Here is a 20,162-nt window from a genome sequence, read left to right as displayed (position 1 = left end):
AGATCCTTCTACTGGGGTGAATGTATGACATTGTTCTACATTCTGTCCATCAACTGTGTTTTTTGCAATTTTCACCCAAAGTGGGCTGGGTATGCTCAGACGTGAGTCCCAGGCTCTCCACACCACTGGAGTCAAGCTATCCAGGCTGATAAAGGCTGATAGCCAGAAACCGGTCCTTGGATGCTTGATTCCGGTCTGGGAAAGACATGGCTTGGTAGTTCGGACTGAACTGTTCCCATGAGGCACAGGGTCAGAGCTGATTTGCATATAGCCAGTGTCTAACCCAGGGTGGTGTGGAGTGCAAAAAAAAAAAACGATGGATTTAGGCCCAGATCCTTGTACTGGGGTGAATGTATGACATTGTTCTACATTCTGTCAATCAACTGTATTTTTTGCAATTTTCCCCCCGAGTGGGCTGGGTATGCTCAGACGTGAGTCCCAGGCTCTCCACACCACTGGAGTCAAGCTATCCAGGCTGATGAAGGCTGATAGCCAGAAACCGGTCCTTGGATGCTTGATTCCCATCTGGGAAAGTCATGGATTGGTAGTTCGGACTGGACTGTTCCCATGAGGCACAGGGTCAGAGCTGATTTGCATATAGCCAGTGTCTAACCCAGGGTGGTGTGGAGTGCAAAAAAACGATGGATTTAGGCCCAGATCCTTGTACTGGGGTGAATGTATGACATTGTTCTACATTCTGTCCATCAACTGTGTTTTTTGCAATTTTCACCCCGAGTGGGCTGGGTATGCTCAGACGTGAGTCCCAGGCTCTCCACACCACTGGAGTCAAGCTATCCAGGCTGATGAAGGCTGATAGCCAGAAACCGGTCCTTGGATGCTTGATTCCGGTCTGGGAAAGACATGGCTTGGTAGTTCGGACTGGACTGTTCCCATGAGACACAGGGTCAGAGCTGATTTGCATATAGCCAGTGTCTAACCCAGGGTGGTGTGGAGTGCAAAAAAACAATGGATTTAGGCCCAGATCCTTGTACTGGGGTGAATGTATGACATTGTTCTACATTCTGTCAATCAACTGTGTTTTTTGCAATTTTCCCCCCGAGTGGGCTGGGTATGCTCAGACGTGAGTCCCAGGCTCTCCACACCACTGGAGTCAAGCTATCCAGGCTGATGAAGGCTGATAGCCAGAAACCGGTCCTTGGATGCTTGATTCCCGTCTGGGAAAGACATGGATTGGTAGTTCGGACTGGACTGTTCCCATGAGGCACAGGGTCAGAGCTGATTTGCATATAGCCAGTGTCTAACCCAGGGTGGTGTGGGGTGCAAAAAACAACAAACGATGGATTTAGGCCCAGATCCTTGTACTGGGGTGAATGTATGACTTTGTTCTACATTCTGTCCATCAACTGTGTTTTTTGCAATTTTCACCCAGAGTGGGCTGGGTATGCTCAGACGTGAATCCCAGGCTCTCCACACCACTGGAGTCATGCTATCCAGGCTGATGAAGGCTGATAGCCAGAAACCGGTCCTTGGATGCTTGATTCCGGTCTGGGAAAGACATGGCTTGGTAGTTCGGACTAGACTGTTCCCATGAGGCACAGGGTCAGAGCTGATTTGCATATAGCAAGTGTCTTACCCAGGGTGGTGTGGAGTGCAAACAAACGATGGATTTAGGCCCAGATCATTGTACTGGGGTGAATGTATGACATTGTTCTACATTCTGTCCATCAACTGTGTTTTTTGCAATTTTCACCCAGAGTGGCCTGGGTATGCTCAGACGTGAGTCCCAGGCTCGCCACACCACTGGAGTCAAGCTATCCAGGCTGATGAAGGCTGATAGCCAGAAACCGGTCCTTGGATGCTTGATTCCGGTCTGGGAAAGACATGGCTTGGTAGTTCGGACTGGACTGTTCCCATGAGGCACAGGGTCAGAACTGATTTGCATATAGCCAGTGTCTAACCCGGGGTGGTGTGGAGTGCAAAAAAACGATGGATTTAGGCCCAGATCCTTGTACTGGGGTGAATGTATGACATTGTTCTACATTCTGTCCATAAACTGTGTTTTTTGCAATTTTCACCTTGAGTGGGCTGGGTATGCTCAGACGTGAGTCCCAGGCTCTCCACACCACTGGAGTCAAGCTATCCAGGCTGATGAAGGCTGATAGCCAGAAACCGGTCCTTGGATGCTTGATTCCGGTCTGCGAAAGACATGGCTTGGTAGTTCGGACTGGACTGTTCCAATGAGGCACAGGGTCAGAGCTGATTTGCATATAGCCAGTGTCTAACCCAGGGTGGTGTGGAGTGCAAACAAATGATGGATTTAGGCCCAGATTCTTGTACTGGGGTGAATGTATGACATTGTTCTACATTCTGTCCATCAACTGTGTTTTTTCAATTTTTACCCCGGGTGGGCTGGGTATGCTCAGACGTGAGTCCCAGGCTCTCCACACCACTGGAGTCAAGCTATCCAGGCTTATGAAGGCTGATAGCCAGAAACCGGTCCTTGGATGCTTGATTCCGATCTGGGAAAGACATGGGGGCATATTATCAAGGGGGTTTATCTCCGCTTTTTTGGCTTTAAAAGCCAAGAAAGCGGAGATAAAATTATCTCCCTATTACCAAGCTGTGGCTAACACCAGTTAGCGACAACTAATAGGAGATAGCGACCATCTTGGGCCCCGCTTTGCATGCCAGTGATATTTATCACTAATGACATGCAAAGTGGGCGTGCCAAGATGTTAGCGACTGGAAACAGTCGCTAACATCGCTATCTCCTATTACCAACTTTTGGAGATATTCGCGCTAAGCGCGAATATCTCCAAAAGGTAACACCTGCCCAGGAGCAGTTCTTAGCCATGTTATCCAATGGGAGGTGGATAACATGGCTAAGAGCATTTGCTCGATAATGCATGAATATCGCTGACTTTTCGGCGATATTCATGCATTGCGGCCGTTTTTTATCGCATTTGCGATAAACCTTGCTAATAGCAAGGTTTATCTGCGATAAAAATCGCCGATGTGCGGCGATAATTTTTGTCTCTAAACAAGTTAGAGACAAAAATTATCGCTAGTTGTTGGTAATATACCCCATGGCTTGGTAGTTCGGACTGGACTGTTCCCATGAGGCACAGGGTCAGAGCTGATTTGCATATAGCCAGTGTCTAACCCAGGGTGGTGTGGAGTGCAAAAAAAACGATGGATTTAGGCCCAGATCCTTGTACTGGAGTGAATGTATGACATTGTTCTACATTCTGTCCATCAACTGTGTTTTTTACACATATCAAAGGACATTCAATTGATCAGGTTTGATCCAGCAACCTTACTTTCTGGAATCTGGTTATTCACCTGTGCATTTGGCCAGAGCATCACATTATCAGCTTTACATTAAGTGATATTACTCTACCCAAACCCATGGTTCGTCCTAAAATTATGACCAGAAATTGGAATCGCACAAATTTGAATTCCTTTTCTAATACCTTCGCATTTAATTTACCTGCCATGACAGACAACGTATACAAGTATGAGAAAGATATCTCAAATTGGCAATTGAAGGCCAGTAATATACATGGCCCTCTGCAAATTCAAACTAGTCACGCTCAGCGACACAAAGCATCCAAATGGTTTTCTGCTGAGTTAAAAATATTTAAACTAAAAACGCACCTGGCTGAATGGGAATGGCATAGAACATACTCACCAGAAATTAAGGAGTTATTTAATCAAAGCTTGACAGCCTATTAAAAAGCCCTTTAGAGGCAAAAAAATATATATTTTCACTAACAAAGTCATAAACTCAGATAATAAAGTGAATGACATCTTTAATATAGTAATGGATCTATCTAACCCTGACCGAGTAACACCTCCTATAATTTCCTCACATAAATTATGCGATGATGCTAATTTCTTCTTTCTAGACAAAATAAAGAAAATACAAAAATCCATTGTCCCCAGCCTACAGGATATGCAAAACATACTTGAAAACAGTAACCCTAATACCATTTCGATCTTCCCCTGCATAAACAAAGAACGACTTACAGAATTACTAAACAAAGTAAAATCAGGCTCTCCTAAAGATGTTTACCACTCCATTTATAAAAAATATATTCTTACTTCCTTTCCAGAAAGCACTTTCTCCCTATTGAACTTATCCCGTATGCATGGAGATGTCCCCCTAGCCTTCAAAGAAGCAGTGATCATTTTGCTTGAAAAAAAATCAGGTGTGAACCTTCAGCAGTTAGACAACTATAGGCGCATATCTCTCCTTTCTTTTCCTGCCAATATTGTAGAGCAACATTTAGCTAAACATTTTTGTTCCTTTCAAGAAGAGACTAAGTATGAACAAAATTTGTGAATTCGCGAAACGCGAATTTGTGCAAAATTGCAAAAAAAGTCAGCAAGTTCGCAAATTTTCCCGCAAACTCGCCGATTTTTGCGCCATTTGCACAGATATGTGACCACGTGTGCCTGTAACTTTGCCAGCGCGCCAAAAGGCGCAGAGGTCCCTTGAGTGAACTGGCCATTATAGTGGGGACGGGCGGAATATTGTTTCATACCGCTAGTGTGTGGTGGATGGGGCCAAACGGGCGGGGTTTCTATGCGAGTTCTCATGCATCTTGTTAATAAAGGGTCAGAGACCAAGCAGAGCAGCAGATGAGGAGAAAGCAGCCTCCTAGTCACAGGAGCTACACGGGGATGGCGCTTGGGAAACTCATGGATGCAAAGAAACGTTTGGCACAGGACCCCAGAATCCTTCAGATGTCCAAGACAGCTCTGCTGCGCGTGTTGGTACAAAACCATTCTGATCCTGCTCAGTGGGTTCAGGCGCATGCAGCTGCTGCTGCTGGACAATGTCCATCTCATACTAAACTGCCCCGTACAGGAATATGCTGGCGCTGGGCAGTAGGGTGCAGTGGCATGCGGGTGCTCCACGCCTGGTACATGCGCATACCGGTGCCAGGGGGGACACGTGTTTATTGGTGCTGTGTAGAAAGTTATGACTTTACATTTTGACTGCACCAGACGGTGGTACCACCTACACGGATCAGGAGCATCCAGGCACCAGACTTAATGGTGCAAGAGCATAATGGTGCTGAGCGGTATGGGTATATATGTACTGGGGGCAGGGGGACACTGAGCACAATGTGTGCTCACACCCAGAGGGCTCCCAGGCAATTGAGCACAAATGATTTTCACACTGAGAGGGCTCCGGGGCAGTTCAGCAGCACGTGGGCTCACACCCACTGGGCCCCGGGGCAGTTCATTAGTGCGTGGGCTCACAACCCCTGGGCAGCTCAGCAGCGCCGGGGCTCACACCCACAGGGCTCCCGGGCAGTTTAACAGCGCCACCCTCTGGTTCATCACTGCCACCCTCTGGTTCATAACTGCAACTCTGGTTCACCACTGCCACCCTCTGGTTCATCACTGCCACCCTCTGGTTCACCACTGCCACCCTCTGGTTCACCACTGTCACCCTCTGGTTCATCACTTTCACCCTCTGGTTTATCACTGCCACCCTCTGGTTCATCACAGCCACCCTCTAGTTCATCACTGTCACCCTCTGGTTCATCACTGCCACCCTTTGATTCATCACAGCACCCTCTGGTTCACCACTGCCACCCTCTGGTTCATCACTGTCACCCTCTGGTTCATCACTGCCACCCTCTGGTTCACCACTGCCACCCTCTGGTTCATCACTGTCACCCTCTGGTTCATCACTGCCACCCTCTGGTTCATCACTGCCACCCTCTGGTTCATCACTGCCACCCTCTGGTTCATCACTGCCACCCTCTGGTTTATCACAGCACCCTCTGGTTCACCACTGCCACCCTCTGGTTCACCACGCCACCCTCTGGTTCATCACTGTCACCCTCTGGTTCATCACTGCCACCATCTGGTTCATCACTGCCACCCTCTGGTTCATCACAGCACCCTCTGGTTCACCACTGACACCCTCTGGTTCACCAGTGCCACCCTCTGGTTCACCACTGTAGATTATGGGGAGAAAGCACACCTGTCCAGCCTCAACCAGGTGCTGGTTAATGTGTTACTGAATTTGAGCTTCAAGTCCGGCACCTGCTTCCTTATCTGTAAGTGCTTCCTGTTGTGGTTTAATTTTTGTGACATCCTGGAGCATTGTGCCATACTTGTAACTATTCTCTGACCCTGCTTCGAGGGTCAGAGCAGGGTCAGAGAATAGTTGCAAGTAGGCAACAACTCTGGAGGCGCCGCTCAGGAAGCCCTTACAGGGTTACAGCAGGTGCCCAAGTTGAAGTTAATTTCTTTGTAACCATTTTGTAAATGGTTACAAAGAAATTAGCTTCAACTTGGGCACCTGCTGTAACCCTGTAAGTGCCTAATGTACTTCAGTTTTTTAAAATCCGTCCCGAACGCGATTTTGCAGATTTTTCTGCAATTTCGCGAGATTCGCGGACCGCAAAATTGCAGAAAATCCGCAAATTCCGCGAACGGAACGGATTTTACACCCATGCTTAGAAGAGACTAAGGGGCATATTACCAAGGGCCCTTATCGCCGCTTTAGTGGGACTTTTTCCCGCTAAAGCGGCGATAATATTCTCGCCCAATTACCAAGCTGTCGCTAACACCAGTTAGCGACAGCTTGTAGGCGATAGCTAGCATTTTGGGGCCCACTGTGCATGACTGCGATATTTATCGCTAATGACATGCAAAGTGGGCGCCTATGATCAACACAGGCGTAGTTTTGGAAATATTCGCGCTAAGCGCGAATATCTCCAAAAGCTAACGCCTGCCCTGACCAGTTCTTAGCCATGTTATCCAATGGGAGGTGGATAACATGGCTAAGAGCATTGTCACTCTAATGCCTAAATATCGCTGTATTGACAGCGATATTCACACATTTCGCCTGATTTTTATCGCTTTTGAGATAAACCTTGCTAATAGCAAGTTATCTCAGCGATAAAAACAGGTGAAGGGCGGAGATAAAAATATTACCGCTAACCCTACTTAGCGATAAATATCGCTGTAGGTTGTTAATATGCCCCTAATTTCCTTGATCCCAACAAGGCAGGCTTTCGGCCCTCTCACTCCACTGAATTCATCATGCTATCTGGAGTGGATGACCTAAAAGAAAGGGCTGATGAGGAATGCACACAGACATTGGTCCTACTGGATCTATCAGCAACATTCGATACCATTGACCACGAGATCTTAGTGGATCAATTTGCTGCAGCAGGTCTCAGGGGAAGTGCCTTATATTGGATGAAATCCTTCCTAAAAGACCGAACTCAATCAGTCTGCCTCTCACCTTATAGCTCTGTTATAATCAGTCTGAACTGTGGGGTACCACAGGTCTCCTCCCTGTCCTCCCATCTTTTCAACCTCTACATCCACCATCTGATACATACCTTACAACAAATGAAGGTAAAAATATTTAATTACGCAGACGATATGTAGCTGATTTTTACAATTGATGAGACATCGGACTCCAAGGAGTTCTTCCAGAATACAATGCTGTTCATCAGAGACTGGATGAATAGAAGTTAAAAGCTAACTCTGATAAAAACAGAGATTGTCATCCCCAATTATAAATTGAACTATTGGACTCATGCTTACTGTCCAACAGAGCTAGGCCCTCCACCCAATCCCAAGAGCACGGTAAAAAGTCTTGCCATTCAAATTGACATGGAACTATCCATGAAACCCCTGATAAGCATGGTTACGTCTTTCTGCTTTCTCCAACTTAGAAAGATCAGAAAAATTAGAAGATTGAACACCAGAGAGGCAGAACTCAAATGTATTATCTCCTTGATTTTGTCCAGAATTGTTTACGCTAATGCTATTTACCTGGGTCTCCCTATTAACCAAAATTACAGACTTCAAATGATACCAAATCAAGCTTCTAGAGTCATTTTTCAACAACCAAGACTTTACCACATGAAGCCGCCCATGAAGGAGCTTCATTGGCTCCCATTATCACAGCGATAGTTAGTTGGAGTTGAAGGCAGTGCAAGTATCTCTCAGTGGGACAGTATGGTGTTCAGTGGGGAAGAGGATGTGACACTATGGTCAGAGCTGCTAAATTTGGAACTGGGGAGCGAGGTTCAGCCTTCATGATGAGTCCCCCAGACCACCCTCCTGGGAGAGCACATTCCCATGCTGGACCTTAGAAGGCCCCACAAGACCTTAAAAGCAGTGGTGTCTTAGCACCAGCAGGTGGAACCTAGCAGTAGCAAGTGGGGGTTATCCTTGAAGGCTTCTCCCTCACAATCCATACTGAAGTTCATCTCCAGGCCAACAAGCAAAAATGTCTCCCTCACTGAGGTCACAGGACCCTTGAGAAGGGCCGGCTCTAGGGCGGTGCGACTGGTGTGACCGCAACGGGAACTGACTTTGGACGGGTGCTGCAGCTACACAATAAGGGCATGATAACTCCAGTGATTAATGTTCTACGTAGAGAGAGATTAGTGTTTGTCTGGTGGAAGATTTGACTCATAGAAAGGTAGCGCAGAGGGTTAATGTATCTGCTGCAAAGAACATGCACCATGCAGATCACAAAGTGCACATAATGTAAATAGGTCAGTGGGCTACTGCTTTTGTCAGAGAGATCCTCTTTTTTGCTTGCAGTTTATAAGTCAAAATCCTAACATGGAACAGTGAGCTATTAACAGTCATCTAAGTGCTGCACGCAAATTGCAAGGTATAACTTAGGACATTATGTTTTTTTTCTTGAGTATTTGATTATTCCAATGTTGCAAAAAGTGTTCATTTGGATAGCAATAAATTCTGATTATTAAAGAGAACCCCTAACCATTATATTATGTTTTAAATTCTGAGTTTGTCTTTCTACAGCTCAATCACTATTAAACTATACTGCCTGCTAGTATGGTTGTCATGTAACACCCACACCTTGTAGTCCTTAGTCTTATTATTTATTTATTTTTTTACTTTTTTTGTCCTCATCTCACCTTTAAGCACTTTGCAGAATGTTACAGCCGTTGTTATGGACCTGGGCTCCATCCAGTCGACTGCAGATGCTTAGGTCCCCAGACCAACTCCTTGTGCTGGAGTTTTAAGGTGTAATCATAGGACTGGGAGCCTTCGCACTTCAATATCTACACTGTCTCTGCCGATAGTGATAAGAGGTTGCCAGAGGCTATTTAAGGTGTTACCAACACTGGCAATATCAAGGCAAGCCATCGCAAATGCAGATTTCAGCCATTCTTCCATTCTTGGGGGATTGGGGTCTTTCCATTTCAGGCATATTTCCCTGCGCGCTAGTAGGATTAAATACAGTAAAAGTCCTCTATCCCTTGCTACCAGATCTTTTGTTGATGAACGATCGACAGCAAAAAAGACTAGAGTCCCATTGACCGTGATGTTTGTACCGAAGATCCTGCGCAGGTAGCCTCCAATCCCTTCCCAAAATGTTACCAGATTTGCACATTCAAAAAAGACATGGATGTCGTGTGCTTTAGAGGCCATGCATCTATAACATTTCGGCTGGGGGGTTGGGGCGAATTTTGTTATTTTAGCTGGAGCATAGTAGATACGGTTTGTTACAAAGAAATGGTTTTTCTTTAGGCTAGCAGATTTAGTATATTTATATAGAAGATTTAAAGAAGGCTCTAATAACTCCTCCTTGATAGATTCAAAGGGGGATTGTCTCCACACCAAAGCCTGAGATGGAATATCTTTGTCGTCTGCATCAACCAATTTCTTGTACCAACTTGATACCTCTCTCTTAATCTGTTGGTCTGACATAAAGAGGTGCTCAGTTTCCCAACCTCCCATTATACCCCCGCTCTCTGCCTCAAACCATGATTTCAGTTGTAAAAACTTAAATTTGGAGAACTCAGGGCTATCTTAGCTTTTAATATATCCCACGAAAACACTCCATTGGTATCCCCCAGATCTGGCCAGATGGAAACTCCCGCCTCCCTAATAGAGGCAACCAAACCATCTTTAAGGCAAAGAGGAGTCCCTGGGGAGTCCCAAATGGGGGCGTGGTCCGAATAGTACCCTATCTTGCACCTAGTCCTTACTTTGCAACAGATTTCTAGTGCATTTTTCAGGACCTTCAAGCGCACCGTCTCAAAAACAGAATTTGCTCCAAATCTATAAAGAAACCCTTCTGTTCTACCGCGTTCAACATTGCTTGTCAGCTCACTGAGAAGGAACCCCCATGAGGAGGTTGTGGGTTTCGTTAGAAGCATCCTGATGACTTTATATTGAAATGCCACCTGGTACCAACTAATATCCGGAAGGGCTAACCCACATTTAAGCAACCTCCACCTCAATTTCTTCCAGGACAGCCTCACTCCCTTATCTCCCCAAATAAAACTCCAGATCTTACCCTGTATTTTGGAGATGTCATGTTGAGGAAACCTCAGGGGGACAGCATTAAAGATGTATGTTAACTTGGGGAGGACACTCATTTTAACTAAATTCACCTTGCCAAAAATAGTCAAAGGAAGATTTTTCCACCTTACGAACAGGCGATCCAATTCATTAATAACTCTTTTCAAATTCAAGGAAGCAATTCTATCCAAATCACTGACTATAGTAATGCCAAGGTATTTGAACTCTGTGCTGGTCTTCCCCGCCCAGTGTGTTATATTCCAGCACATTACCTCCGTCTTGGAGGAGTTGGTTAGATATCCGGAAATTGAGCCAAACTCCCCCAAGAGGGCCTCCACCCTTGGCATTGTTACTTCTGGGTCGCTGGTGTAAGGAATAATGTCATCTGCATATAATGCTATTTTTGATGTATACTGCTGAGATTTAAAGGCTAAATCTGATCGTCAAGCTTTATTACCTGAGCCAACGGCTCTCTATAAATGTCGAACAGCAGGGGAGAGATGGAACAACCCTGCCTGGTTCCCCTCGGAATCTCAAAGTTAGATGTAAGCATCCCATTTACCAGGATTTTTGCGGAGGCTCCCTGATAACATTGTCTGAGCGTATGAATAAACATGGGGCCTATGCCCACAGCCTCCAGAACCTCCCAAAGATAGGACCAACAGACTCTATCGAATGCCTTGGCGGCATCAAGAACGATTTCCGCCAAGGGTTCAGATCTTGCTGGTGCCAAATCAATATTGCCAATGAGGAGCTGTGTCTGTTCCTGAATGAAACGCCCACTAATAAACCCCTTTTGATCAGAGCTGACCAACCCAGGAGCCAATTTGGCGAATCTCCCTGCCAAAATATCCATGAACAATCTTAGGTATTAATACGATGGTCGCCTCTCGCCATGAGCTTGGTATTTCCCCTGATGGACTATAGATTGATTGAAATGGGGAACCCAGTGTTGGAGCTATCTCTTCGTCGAGAAGTTTGTATATCTCCTTCGGGAGAGCATCCAGACCTGCTGCTTTCCTATTTTTAGATAACTTTATTTGCATTTTAATTTCCTCCAACAAGATCGGGGAGTCCAAAAAGTCTCTGCCCTCCTGCGTTAGGGACGATAATGATTTAGTACTCAGCCAGGCCTGGATTAAATTTTTTGAGGGATACAAGTCTTCCTTATAGAGATCTGTGAAAAGAGAGAGAAGGCAGTTCTTTATATCCTCTATATCTGAGGATTAATCTCCACTGTCACTAATAACTAGCTCGTTTATATTGTTTTAAGTGCAGTCCATTCTGGCCTTCCATGCCAGCAAGGCACCAGCCTCCTCACCGTATTCAAAGTTCTCCATATTTTTATTTAACCATTGGGCCCTACATTTCTCATCTAACTTACCTCTATAATCCAACCTAGCTGTGTCCAGATCCTCCTGTACTTTGCCTACTCTTTTGGGTGGACCGCTCCCTAACAAGAGAAGATCTGCTTCTAACTTTTTAATTTTATCTTCTCTCAGTTTTAACTCACGTCCTTCAATTTTGATTTTAGAGGATATAAGACCATGTAACCTACCCCTAAGATTGGCTTTAAAGGCGTCCCATACGACTCCTATAGATGTTGTGCCGATGTTAATCTTAGTCCTTAGTCTTATGTAACATTTCCTATACAGTGATTTACACATATAATTGATTTTCTCTGTGTAATGTGTGTGATGTAAAGTGCTCTGATACCCTATGTGTTGGTGAGCCTCAGCAAGGCCTACCAGTGCTAGGGGTTCTCCCTTCTCTGCACAGAGTCCTCAGACCAATAGAAAGAAGTTGTCATGGAAGCTGGAATAGAAAAGATAAAGTTTATTAAACCTCATGAGGTGGAACTAAATTCACACAGCACCCTTCGGAAATGCATGAAGTAGCACACTGACTGGAAGGAGCTTGGACCTTTTATACCCACACAGGGGCTCAAATGAGGGTGGTACAAGTGCAGAATGCTGGTTTCAAATGCATACAAGGTCATACAGAGAGTGTGCTGGCAACAAGTGGGAGGGGCTGACAGTTAGCTACTTCGGGTGGAAACATCCTGACAGTTACAAGGTGGGGACAGCTGTAAGCGCAACTGAGCATGTGCAAAGCAGAAGAGGCTGAATATATCTCGTCTCCAGGCAAAAGAGCATACCAAGCTTGGCATGAACCATTATGGGAAAACGGTAAAGGAATAAAAGGCGGTCCTCCTTTCTTTTGGTGTGCAGGTATCATCCCACACACCCAACAATTGGTAGTATTTGTGGCAATGTGTTATTCAGGTAGGATTGTTGATGCTTCTGCTCATGATAGGGAAGCGTATAATAATGGTGTTCCACTGGAGCTGTAGTAGTGGAAACGAAAAGTTGTCGAGCAGGTGCCACTTTCTCAACAAACCAGGCAATTATTGCCATAACCACCAGGGCAATAACAAATCCTACAACACAAATGATTCTTTCGTTATTCATTTCAGCAACATTGATGATTGATCTTTCTAAAAACTTGTTGAAAACAATCATTGGAGCTCTTCTCCCTGGGCAGCAGTTGATTTCTTCACCACGGAGTAAGACGGGTGTCACTACACTAATGCAGGGCTGATCCCCCCCCCTTGCCACATCGGCCGTTTCACAAACCCAGGGCGGTAGCTCAACCAGTCTCGTTCAACGCTGCAGATTCTTTCCTCGGACTCAAGTGGTATCGTGATGCTCCAGGAATTTTTTAATTGCCTGCTTTCTGTGTAATAACTGTGATGATTACATTCTATGTTTTTAACTGCATAAGTGATATTTAGAATGTAACCCAAAGGGAGGAATTAAATAAATATCAACTTTGTTTTAATTTTGGATTATTTGTCTAGTAATTAGTGACACTTGCCCTAATATTCTGAGTTGTTGATATAATGTATACATATGTTAATTTCAGCTAATGAGAATCTGGATAAGTGTAGCATTGGAGCACTCTCTCTGAGTTTCACCAGATAACTTCGTCCATGTCACCACAGGGTTTTTAGATATTTTCTGTGTGTTACTAACCCCCTTCCCTGTCAATAAGTATAGGGGTATCTTCCTAATTTTTGCACGTTACTGTACAGCTAGTGAGCTGGGAAGAATTCTTAAGGAATTAATCTATTCAGCAAATTGTATTGACAACGTGTGTTCCAAATCAATAATGGACACTTTAAAAACGTATGGCTTCTCGGAGGAGCAATTTAATAAGATAATTAGTGGCACCTCAAAACGTTTCTCATCTGTATCAGCAACAAATTGCGATGAAGAGAAATGGGTGGAACTTTGGGACAATAAAAAAAGGCAATTAGAACGGAATTGCATGCAGATTTTTTAATTGAATATTGCAAGAAAGGCATTATCCCTTGTGGTTTACAAGTAAAAAACGAACCAGGGATTTTTATCAAGCATGCAAAATGTATTGAAAACTGGACCCTCATTGCAAACCGTTGCAGTAGAGATTGGATTCTGCTAATTATCGAAACAGCCAGTGAGATTTTAATTATAGAAAGGAGGGAAATTGAAGAACTAGAAAGCATATTAAGAGATAATACAGCACTGGATGACGCAAAAAAGAAACTAGAAGATATCCAGAATGACATTACAGGCTTTAAAGATTACCTTCTTAACAAAAAGTCAAACAAATTCAGGAAGGATGTATCAAATTATAATACAGAATTCGTTTATCCTTATACACAAAAGGATTTCTTTGATAGACCTAGGGAAGATACTTTTAACCGTAATCATTGGCAGCAACCGAGGAGAAACTACCCCAAAAAAAGAGTAATCTTTCTATACACCTCATATACCAGTACAGAATCTGAGAATGAGAGTACAATAGACAATAGCAAAAGAGGGAGTGATCCCTCAGCAAATTCTAATAGAGAATCTCTCTCTTTTTTAGATCACCGTTCACAGAATGGCAATCAAAATCGAGGGAGAGGGAACTTTTACCCTCAACCTCCACAACAAAAGAGACCATATATGAAAACCAGGAGTCAATCCAAATGGGAATAAAAAAAGCTGCCATAATCAACTTATCAAATGTCACCCTTACCAATGATGAGACAGCAGTTTTGGAAAAGGGTTTAGGCTATGCCATCAGCTCACATGTTGACAAATTTAATTTAGAGAGAGACCTCCAGTGTTTTTTTAGAAAAATCAGACTACAAGATTTTTTTAAAGATAAAGATCACACCACCCGACCTACCAACAAATCTGGCTTGAGACCAAAATCTGAGTGGACTCCATCATTAAATATGGTCCATAAAAAAGTGGAACTTTTCGAACAAGTTGTCGATAGCAACATAGCAGATTTATTGTCTAAACCACTACGATGGGTTAATAACTTAAAGAAAGGAGAAAATACAGCATTAAAAAATCTAGAGAATAATAGTGATCTGACTATCAAGCCTGGAGATAAGGGTGGTAGTATTGTTTTAATGAATACAGATGATTATAACCGTAGAATGATGATTCTTTTAAATAACTCTGAACACTACACCAAATCAAGTAGGCAAGAATGGAACGATTTAATCCAAAAGATCGGGAGACTTTTAGACTTTGCTAAGGAGGATGAAATTATCTGCAACGAGGAATACAGGTTCCTCAAAAATGGGGCCCCCATAATTCCAGCCATGTACGGACTCTCAAAAGTCCACAAGAATTTGTTAGACCCACCCATGCGGCCAATTGTCTCTAGCATCAATTCGGTGACAGAACCGCTGAGTAAATATGCGGACAAATTTCTTCAACCACTAGTCACTGCCCAAAAAGCATATATTAAAGACACCACTTGCATGATAGAAAAGATAGAAAATCACCCATACAATATCAATACCCAATGGTTAGTAACCTTAGATATAGAGGCCCTCTATACAAATATCCCGCAGGATGATACCTTTTAAATACAGGAGAAGGAGATCTATCTAATCATGCGATTTTTATTCTAGAATGTGTCGAAATATTATTGAAAAACAACATCTTCCTATTTAAGGATGACTACTACAGGCAGGTCAAAGGCACGAGCATGGGAGCCGCCTGTGCTCCTAGTCTGGCCTGACTGTATGTAGCTGTCTTTGAGAATAATCACATATTTAACATCATGGCTCCCTTCTTTGAGAATATTTCGTGCTGGTCACGAGTTATTGATGATGTCTTTTTTATATGGACAGGGACAGTGGAAGATTTGACACAATTTATCAGCTGGTTGAATTTGGGTGATAAAAATTTAAGATTTACTTCAAATTACAACAATAAAGCGATCGAGTTCTTGGACATCAAGATTAAGCACGTTGAAGGAAAATTAGCGGTTGAGTTATATACTAAACCAACCGACAGAAATACTATGCTCCATTACACTAGTAATCATCCTAATAGCCAAAAAGACAACATCCCTTTCGGACAATATTTAAGAATCCGACGGAATTGTACGGACATTAAGGATTTTAATAAATATGCAGATGAGCTTTCCAAAAAACTGTTAAACAGAGGTTACCCGAAAAACTTAGTGAGGAAAGCTTGTAAAAGAGCAAAGTATTTCGATAGGGATTCTCTCTTTTCAACGAAAACAGATAAAGCAGATAGAACAAAAGACAGACTTATCTTTGTCACAAACTACAGTTGTGCCAGTAACAAAGTAAAAAATATAATTAATAGAAATTGGTCCTTGTTAAATGAAAGAAATGGCACTAAAATTCCTAAACCCATGTTTAGTTTTAGGAGAAATAAAACAATCAGAAATAGTCTTGAACACACCTATAGGGAGGAGAGGAGTCAGAGACAAAACACCATTACTAATGCACCCCTCCCTACAGGAAATTTCCCATGTTTCATGTGCACAAACTTCGACAGCTTAATTAAAGGAAGTGAAGTAAGGCACAATGGAGTCACCCATGAAACCAGAAGTTTTATCAACCGTAAAACCAAAGATCTTATCTACCTGTTGTCTGTCCATGCAATAGAGGCTATATAGGTGAAACCCCCAGGGAGATAAAAACAAGAATTACTGAACTTAAGTCAGCCATCAGGACTAAAAAGAGAACAGCACCACTAGTATATCATTGGTTGAATCACAATCATACGATAAAAGATCTTAAATGGTGCGGTATTGAAGTAATTCAACATAGCATGAGAGGTGGCAATTGATAAATAAAAAGAAAAAGAGAGAACAATATTATATGTCCCTCTTCAGTACATACAGAACAGGATTAAATAATAAAGAAGAATGGGCAAGACTAATTATTTGACTTGAAAAATGTATGTAGGAGAACTGAATTATTAATGTACATATAGTAAACTGAGAGGTTATGAATTTGAACAATTGCGGATTATGTTATATATCACTATTTAACTTGTGAATTTCATATTAAGAATGTACAGTATATATGAATAATGTGATCCTGATATATATTGAGTAATGGTGAGGTTGCAAAGTACAAATTTGTATTAATATGGTTATCTACAAGTGTGATAATGTCAAAAATGATGACATTATATTGCACACAATGAATAGACGTGTACTAGCTCAAAATGGCCGCCGTTAATTTCTTTTTCAGAGACTAGATGTATTATATGGATTAGATTTGATGGATTATATCAGTGCTCTATTAACTTGTAAGAGTTTGGTAATATTTCCATAAAAAAATGGAAAAAAAGATATAACTCGAGGTATACCATTTATATAAAAAATGTTAAGATCACGATAATACCCAAATTAAATGTTGATAGAGAGTATTATAATACTAGTCCAACATGGCGGAACCGAACTACACACACAAAATACATCGAGAAAGAGAGAAAAGTTTAGGTAACAACCATCCCTCTTTATAGATGTCGAATTGGTCCCACCGTCGAGATTGTAGATGTTTTGTTTTCCCAGTAGAACATAAAGACTTGGGAAACATATTTTTTATTTGAATATTAGTTTATTAAACAACTTCCGGGTCATTCGGACGATGTTGATTATTAGAGCATCATAAACAATTAATAGTAAAACCCGATGTATTCATCCTAATATGATAACGGGTACTAATTAAACACAAATATATATTAAGATTAAATCTCTATTGGGAGAAGAACACGGGAGGTAACTAGTAGTTCCGGTTCATACCGAGCAGCGTCAGTATTTAAGTAAGACGTAACAACAGAGACAAACAGATGGAAAATCTTCCCGGGACGTTGGAACAGGGAGGCCGAACGACAAGTATAAGGTATTTAGAAATTCGGAATTTAGGTAGCACGCTATATGGAGCTAGTGCGTCTGAGCCCTCGAACTAGCATGTTAATTAAAGGGTAGTAATTTATTTACCGCTACCTACATCCGCTACTAATGTTAAAATCATCGCGGAGCTACTCAATGAAACGGCGTGATAAACTTTCTTTCGGTAAAGTTTTCTTTTGCATTAACTTATACCTAATGTGCAGTAATATCGCCAGTCCCGGGGAGTATAAAAACTTAAGAGATATACCACTACATTTTGAAATCCAACGTGATGTTCAGTGTACAAATTAGATTAAATACACCATGATTGAGTGAACTAAATAGTGAAAATCTGACAATACCCATGCATCTCTTTATTTTCAGGAGTTGCAGTTCCACACTATAATCCACTTACAAAAGACAGAGAAAGAGGGGGTGAGTAACAGCAGGCGGATGTTAGTCTGCTATTTAAATACCTAAACAAACGTTGGATAGGATTATAAGACAAACATGTTTATGTATTCCACCATAGACTCTAATTGAAAAAGAGAGCACCTCGCACACATATAATCATGTACGGTGGTTCCAACGTACCGAATTGATATCAGAATACCTACTATTGAGGTAATTATGGTAACTGTATGATAAATATAATGCATCACCTTGTAATAAGATCTAATTCAAACAAGGCTCAAGATAGCACGAGTGAATCGAATCCATACGGCGGGATCGAGAAATTGATAAATCAGATTCCCCAATAAACTTTCCTAAGGTATCTATATCCTTAGGTTAATATCTGAAAAATAATTCATAAACAAGATATGGACTCTATAGTCATTGTTACCAATAATAAGTACGCAACATTATATAGAGCTGTCTAACTAAAATGATAAACAGCCTTATTTTAGCAAGAGACAATATTGGCATACCAGTACCAAAGCTATGCATACGTAAGAGGTCAAATAGGACTAATGGGCAGGAAGTTATGTTAGATTTTTATGTATTTGTGTCACTGTATTACTTAGACATCTAAAATACAGTTTTTATTTTTAGATTTTACTACAATAATTGTCCTGATGAAGGTGAAAAAATTCAACAAACACCGAAACGCAGTGTCAACTGTTTTTTAATTGCCTGCATTCTGTGTAATAACTGTGATGATTATATTCTATGTTTTTAACTGCATAAGTGATATTTAGAATGTAACCCAAAGGGAGGAATTAAATAAATATCAACTTTGTTTTAATTTTGGATTATTTGTGTAATAATTAGTGACACTTGCCCTAATATTCTGAGTTGTTGATATAATGTATACATGTGTTAATTTCAGCTAATGAGAATCTGGATAAGTGTAGCATTGGAGCACTCTCTCTGAGTTTCACCAGATAACTTTGTCCATGTCACCACAGGGTTTTTAGATATTTTCTGTAAATATATCTCGTCTCCAGGCAAAAGAGCATACCAAGCTTGGCATGAACCATTATTGGAAAATGGTAAAGGAATAAAAGGCGTTCCGCCTTTCTTTTGGTGTGCAGGTATCATCCCACACACCCAACAATTGGTAGTATTTGTGGCATTCTGTGCAACATCTGGATGAATGTGCTATTCAGGTAGGATTGTCGATGCTTCTGTTCATGATAGGGAAGCGTATAATAATGGTGTTCCACTGGAGCTGTAGTAGTGGAAACGAAACGTTGTCGAGCAGGAGCCACTTTCTCAACAAACCAGACAATTATTGCCATAACCACCAGGGCAATAACAAATCCTACAACACAAATAATTCTTTTGTTATTCATTTCAGCAACAGTGATGATTGATCTTTCTAAAAACTTGTTGAAAACAATCATTGGAGCTCTTCTCCCTGGGCAGCCGTTGATTTCTTCACCACGGGCTAAAACGGGTGTCACTACACTAATGCAGGGCTGATCCCCCCCCTTGCCACATCGGCTCTCCGTTTCACAAACCCAGGTCGGTAGCTCAACCAGTCTCGTTCAACGCTGCAGATTCTTTCCTCGGACTCAAGTGGTATCGCGATGCTCCAGGAATCGTGTTGTCCGGGAGAACTTCCGCAGATTCATCAGGTGAGATAGCTTGACCTTTCTCCGTCTCCAGAATCTCTCGATGGTCGGTCAGCACAGCTGGTTCCACCAAGGCAGGCGACACACGCTTGCAATGCGTGCTGTGGACCCAGTTCTTCTTGGTCGTCACTCGAACTGCTGTCCTTGTAGTCAGGAGCACCTGCTCCGGACCTCACCACCTCGGCTCCAAGCTGTTCGATCTTTCAAAGACCTTGACCGTCACATTGTCGCCGGGACGGAGTTCATGGGACTCACCTGTAGATCTGTCAGGAAGAGCTTCTCGAACCTGTTGATGAATAGAGATCAAACTGTCGGTTAACTGTGCCAAATAATCATTCATCAGAACACAAGGAACATCATGTATGGGGCGTGGCTTAGGAACTCCCCAAATATTCATCAGTCTCCCAAAGACCACTTCGTATGGGGTGAGACCTGATTATGAGTGTGGCACCGATCTTATGGATAGTAATGCCAAAGGTAGTGCATCTGGCCACTTTAGGGACGTGGAAGCCAGTATTTTTGCCAGCTTCAATTTTAAAGTAGCGTTATACCTTTCCACCAATCCTGTTGATTGCGGGTGGAAGA

This window comes from Lissotriton helveticus, chromosome 2_1 (assembly GCF_964261635.1).
Source record: "Lissotriton helveticus chromosome 2_1, aLisHel1.1, whole genome shotgun sequence".
Taxonomy (NCBI): Eukaryota; Metazoa; Chordata; class Amphibia; order Caudata; family Salamandridae; genus Lissotriton; species Lissotriton helveticus.
The sequence above is the reverse complement of the archived record's forward strand: the minus strand, read 5'-3'. Positions refer to the sequence as shown.